Source organism: Taurulus bubalis (genome assembly GCF_910589615.1).
Source record: "Taurulus bubalis genome assembly, chromosome: 1".
NCBI lineage: Eukaryota > Metazoa > Chordata > Actinopteri > Perciformes > Cottidae > Taurulus > Taurulus bubalis.
Window position 1 is genome coordinate 34,655,229 of NC_136589.1, and position 6,234 is coordinate 34,661,462.

Genomic DNA, 6,234 nt, shown 5'->3' on the forward strand with positions numbered 1-6,234 from the left:
AATCAAAACTCACTTCACAACTTTATGCCCCATGAGGCCGGCAAGCCTCTATGTCCTTAGCCCAGCTCTGATCTTGACCTTCAGCCAGACCACAACACCTATCCCCGGCTAATCAACTCAAAGGCCACAAGCATCCTCCACCAGCGCTCCTCCCTGTGGATCCCAGATTCACATTGCCATACTTGGTATGCTTCTCAGACCAGCTCCTCTTTGAGCTCAGGGAAAGGCAGTGGTGCAAAGGTATGAATAGAGAACACAACGCTGTTTTTGCAGAATGGGAATGAGTCCAGGAATTCATGCGTATCGGTCATGTCTTTATCAGCGAGACGCAAAGCGGCTTCTACACACAGAGCTCTATCAGGTCATCTGCTGCAGGTGACAGCCGCAGATGAACCCTGCACCTCGGGGAGCAATGCAAGAGCATGATAGCGTCCACGGCTGAAGAGCTTGGGGTGCTCGCCTGTGGCCAGGAAAGCTTTCCTAAACAGGCTTTTCATCTACAGAAAACCTTCCCTGGAGAGCCGAACCCACAGCACAGCAGTTAGTGGAGACAAATGACTGCAGTTGAATGGTGTTGTCCCTTGCTGCCGGCCGTCCCTCGTTGTTTCTCCATCTGCGGATTTCATTTCATTGAACAATGTGCCATTGTTCACCACCGCCTTTTCACTCTCAATGCGGCCATTGGATTAAATAAACAGATGGTATCGAGATCTGCGCCTAGTAGCAAGTGTGTGTATGTGCGCATTGGGAAAATGAAAGTCATTTTGCAACGGCTAATAGTGGCTGTGGGCAGCCATACAAACATTTTAAGCAGGCGATTCAAAGCACAATGGTTGAATGCAGGAATACAGAGGGCTCACAGGATGAATGCAGAATGCTTTTGAAAGACATTTCACCCGCACGTATTCCTCCTGCATACAAATCGTTTCTGTGAAAGTTCGTCTGTGCCAGTCTACTCAGGGGAACCAGTAAATCCTTGAAACCGTACCTTCAAACACCTCTGATGCAGTTGCTCTCAAAACTAACCAGATCAAACAGATCAAAGTTACAACCATGTCCCATGAAAATACTTGAATGATAGTCAAGCGTGCAACATGACCCCAGATTCATACAAACATTTGAGCTGGGCCTAAACATTAGAGACAGTAACTGAGACTTTTTTTGCAAAGAGTGAAACAATACCGTTCGTATCTTGGAAACATAGAGCGCTGTCAGCCTTCTGACTGCCTCTCAGTCTCTCCCAGTAAATGAAAATAATGGAAGTCTATACCATCATGAAAAGGTACTGGCCTTGGCAACACCAGAGGCAGCCAGCACAATAGATGGGACAAGACACCGCAAGGCAAAACCGGAAGTGTATTTTCTGCTATTTTCTGGGCCATCCGATTGAGATGTTTTTAGAATTCTGGATCAGCGTGTTCATGTGTCCTAAAACACCACATGGTAGAAACAGGAAACATACAGGTCCATGCAACAGCCCAGTTTCTCTTTCTGCAGAGCACATTTGGATGTTGGGATATTTGAATCCTCTTGGGTGTCACAACAAAATCTGTGACAGAAAAACATCAACAAGATTTCACCACAGAAGAACAGCTGACAACAAACACTGCACAGAGCTTAACGCAGTGCAGTTTAGTGGAAGAGCCACTGAATCAAAATAATTGTTTGTGCTTCACGTAATGAGCCCTAACCCTCCCAACAAAAACAACATCTTATTTCTTATTAGACATGACTTCAACTTCCTGTTACCTCCCAAAGAAAGACATGAAATACCCTTACTGAAAAGGTACAATTACAAGAGACATTTACTGGTTTTACTGAAAGAGTCGCTAATGCCACAGTGACTGAGGATCTGTGATGTTGACACTTGTTTGCGAAGGACAGTGTCTGTGACTGGTTCAAAGTTATAATGTCTGAAAGTATTGTCAAAATTGCCGCAATTGCTAAATATATTTACCAAAGAAAAAACAAGAGGAGGAACAAGCGTAAAAAAAGAAATGAGAGTGTATCCATATGGCTAATACGTTTCTATAAGTCAGAGTTCTCTCATTCTCATGGCAGAATCATAATAACCAAATCGGGTGTAATGAGTTTCAGTGAAGACTTGTCTGCATTTCCTCCGAAATTGCTCTATCCTCTGAGAGGGGTGGGCAGCTCGGGTATCGACAGCCAGACTTAATGATTTCTTTTCTATGCAAATTGACGGCAGATTATATGGTAAAATGTAATAGGCTGTGACTGGGAGTCCTTAAGGAGCCACACTCTGGTCACAGAAACTTTACTCTTCAGGGCTTTGGGGCTTTCATAGCATCGAGCTGTAGAGTAAGTGGAGTCAGCAAAAGTGTGGAATGTACATGCTTCTCATTGCAAGTGTTGAAATTAGTATTAAAACAAAAAATTACTGGCTAAAGTATAGCAGAAACATCTGCCAGGATGCCGAGAAATCGGAAAAAGAATCTTGGCAGGGAATCTTGATCTGGAGTCAATGTGTGACTTTGTGCCTCCACCAGAGGGCAAAACTACTCCAGCATCGCTTCAATGGAAGACATAGGACGATATCAAGAGTCAATCAAAGTTTAATCTGTTTCAATCAAGGAGCTCTGACAAGTGAAATGAGTGAATCATCACAGGAAGCCACTGCACATCCACACTTAAGCAAAAACAAACAAAACATGCAGAACTGAGAGATCTAAAAGTGATGAAACTAATTCAGTGAATTGGTGGAGCAAAACATTGAGGTTTGCACATCACTTATTCTCAAGGTTTTTTAAATTATTAATTTTTCATCTAAACCGAAAATATATATTATTATTATTTTTAAATTTAAGTGAATTATATCTCATTCAGTTTACGGGAGCATCTAAAAATAACCTACTACAGCCTGCAATCTGGGAACATTTCTGTGGGTGATATGCCCCCTAGAGGCGGGCAGATTTGTCACAATTTCGTTATTTCCCAGCTCCTCATCCGAGTACTACATGCAGGGAAACTGATTCATGGAGCATTCAACATTTTTTTATCCCCTTCTGAAACCACAATCGATGTGCCCTGCTGTGTAATTCAAATTAACTTGAACTATCTTTTAGTTGAGTGTTGCTCGGAAATGGCATTATGACAGTGCTATAGGGCCGACTAAACATGAATATGTTTCCCCAACTTATGGGTTGATTTGTGCTGATTTCTTTGTGAGAATATCGAAAAGGGAAATCCATCCACGCAATAACAGGTACAAAATTCAAGTTAAGTCAATGAAAAAGCATGAAACCAGAGCTGTGAGGGAATATAAAATGACCAGACTCTTATCAGGACAACCTAATTGGGTTGGCTGCGCATGGAGGAGCTGTGGACAGACTCTCCATTTAGCACATGAACTTCGCAAACAAGTATCTTATCAAATGATTTGGTCTATCGAGTCTTAACTTCTGAAACCAAGCGGGAAACGACCAATGCGAAGACATGTTGGAGTGCCTTTGCCTCGATACAAGCAGAGGGGGTTGTTGCAAAAGCAATGGCACTTGCATCCAGGCAATTCGTGATATCAGCTCTTCAATAAATGCGTATCAAAGATAAAATGACGCTGGAAGAAGCCACAGAGGGGAAACTGAATCTCATTAGAAAAAAAGTTACAGTTTAGGATTAATATGACAGACGCAGGAGACAGCAACATCTTGCCGGCACGTCACACCACTCTGATCGTCTTCAACTGCTAAAGGGTGATGAGTCCACGGCAAAGGACACGCAAGTGTCTCCTCGGGCACGAGCTATGCGCCTTCAAAAGTATACTCCAACAACGCCGTGCCGATTGGCGACGGTGAAGTCTAAACCGGATGGTTAGAAAAGAAATGCCTACAGAATGTGCACAATAAGTCGAAATGACTTCACGCAATAAATCCACGCAATTACCTTCTCTCCCTTGGTGGATCCCCTGCGGTAGTTTCCTGCACCTGCGGACGAGTTCATGGTCAATCTGCAACACAAACAATATACACCTGAAGCACACTGGACGATCTACTTCGCTCTTTCTCTCTCTCTCTCTCTCTCTCTCTCTCTCTCTCTCTCTCTCTCTCTCCCTCTCTCTCTCTCTCTCTCTCTCTCTCTCTCCCTCTCTCCACACACGCACCCGCACAGCCAATAACAACGAGATTATCTACGCTTTGTTCTAGTGACCTGCAAGTTGAAAAAGCCACGTATACGGCGACACATGCGCACTGATAATTGCATGCGACTGAACCCCAGCTATTCAGGCAACGAGCGAGATTAAACGCCTCTCACCTGTAGGAGTAATGCTATTAAAAGTGCTGTCTAATGGCGAATCAGAGCGCCAGAAGCGCAGCCTCCCTCTACACGGGCGGTATACAGTGTGCGCCTTCTGCCTGCGCAGAATGATCGGATGATCCGCGGAAAGTTTTATTCCCGATGGCAAGTCACTTAGGAATGTTGTGCAGTAAATGAGCTGGTCTGTGTTCAGAATGATACATACAAAAAGACGCATACTAAATAAAAATAAAAAATAAAAAGAGAAGCGAAGCTTCCGCTTTATCAGCAACATGCGCGTCTGTTCCCAGGAGTGAGGAGTCGCTGCAATTCTCAAAGAGTCCACTTTTAACTGTGCAGTTTGCATCCACTTGAATAGGAGTCTGCATTGGCCGTATCATATGTACCTTTTTGAAATGCTCACGCCTCTACAGGCCTGCAGGCCTATGTCAACATGTTGGGCAAACAGCAGCATCTAAAGCTGTTGCTTATCTGGACTACGAACTTCTGAGTCTGCTTTCATAACTGGTTTATGCTTCGCTTCTCTAATCCGATTTTAAGTGACAACCTGCGTGTCAAGTGCACCTCCCGCTGTTTCAGGGCAGACACTTCCGCAATAGAGCCAGCGATTAGCGGCTTTTAACGGTGGGTGGTGGTGATCAAAGGCGAAACTATGTCACCCTCCGGCCCCACAGTGGTTAGTATTTTTTCCATAGGTCTAATGAGGAAGGGATGCAAAGGAGTTCATTACGGAAAGTAAAGTGTGAATTTAGTGAAACCGCAGGGAGCTAAGCGGCGGCGCAGTCTGCAAATAGTCTATAATGATCCGGGGCTGGGGAGTTTTCTCTAACTTCAGCTGCAGCTAATTAGACAGAGAGCAAAGGACAGACTTTTCTTTTGTTAACAAGGAAAACATGATTGATATGTATCTACGGGTTCTTGAGGAAATCCTACGAGGGGCCCTCTGAGTCTCTTTCTCTTCTGCAGACTTGTGTGATGTTGAATCACTTGAGGTTCGTGAGTGATTGCAGTCAGTAAAGACAACCTCCATGCTCTCTCTCTCTCTCTCTCTCTTTCTCTCTCTCTCTCTCTCTCTCTCTCTCTCTCTCTCTCTCTCTCTCTCTGTGGAGAGGTGAGCATGTCTGTGCTATAACCACCAACTTTATTTATTCTTGCTGTTATGCTTTGCCGCATTGCACTGGTGTTGTAACATAAATAATTGAACAGTAATGTAGTATTATGCCCAAAGAATCACAGTTTAGGTATGATTCCCAACTGGGTTGGTGAAGTAGTAGCAAGGCAACATAAAACGTATCCCCCTCCCCTTTAAGGCAGATAATAAAGAAGAAACAACAAAGTCATGACACCATGCATGCTCTTTGTTAGGCATATCGTGTGGAGACAGTAACTTCCAAAGCCCAATTGCAGAATTATCTTCATTCACATTTTATGTGGAAATAATCCAAAAAAATCAACCTTTTTTTATTGATTGCAAATCATTCTTATTTTGGTGCATCACCTTCACACACAACTTATTTACTCCCCTTTTGTATCTTCAAAAAGGACACTTCATGGTGGTTTTGTAGCATGCCTCTTTTGTATTGCAGAAAAGCAATCATGTGTGAGACAGGAGAAAGTATAAAGTATGTGCGCTGAGCAGCATGGAGGCATCCTCCGTCACAAAGCCATCATTTACAGATCAGCACCATGGACAGCAGCCAGGCAGCTCTGTGGCTGTGTTAATGAAGAACAGGCAAAGGCGCTCGAGAGCCGCAGGAGACCAATTACAGTTGTTATACTGTTGTGGAAAAGCCCAAGTGGAGTAGAGGTCTTTGACCAGGGACCAGGTTACACCGAACAAAAATGAAATGGAAAGAGTCCAGAGGAAATGGACAAAATCAGTGGGGAAATCTGCAAAACGAAAATGATTCATGATGATTTATCACAACAGATATAGAGCATAGAAGACAACTTTGAGTG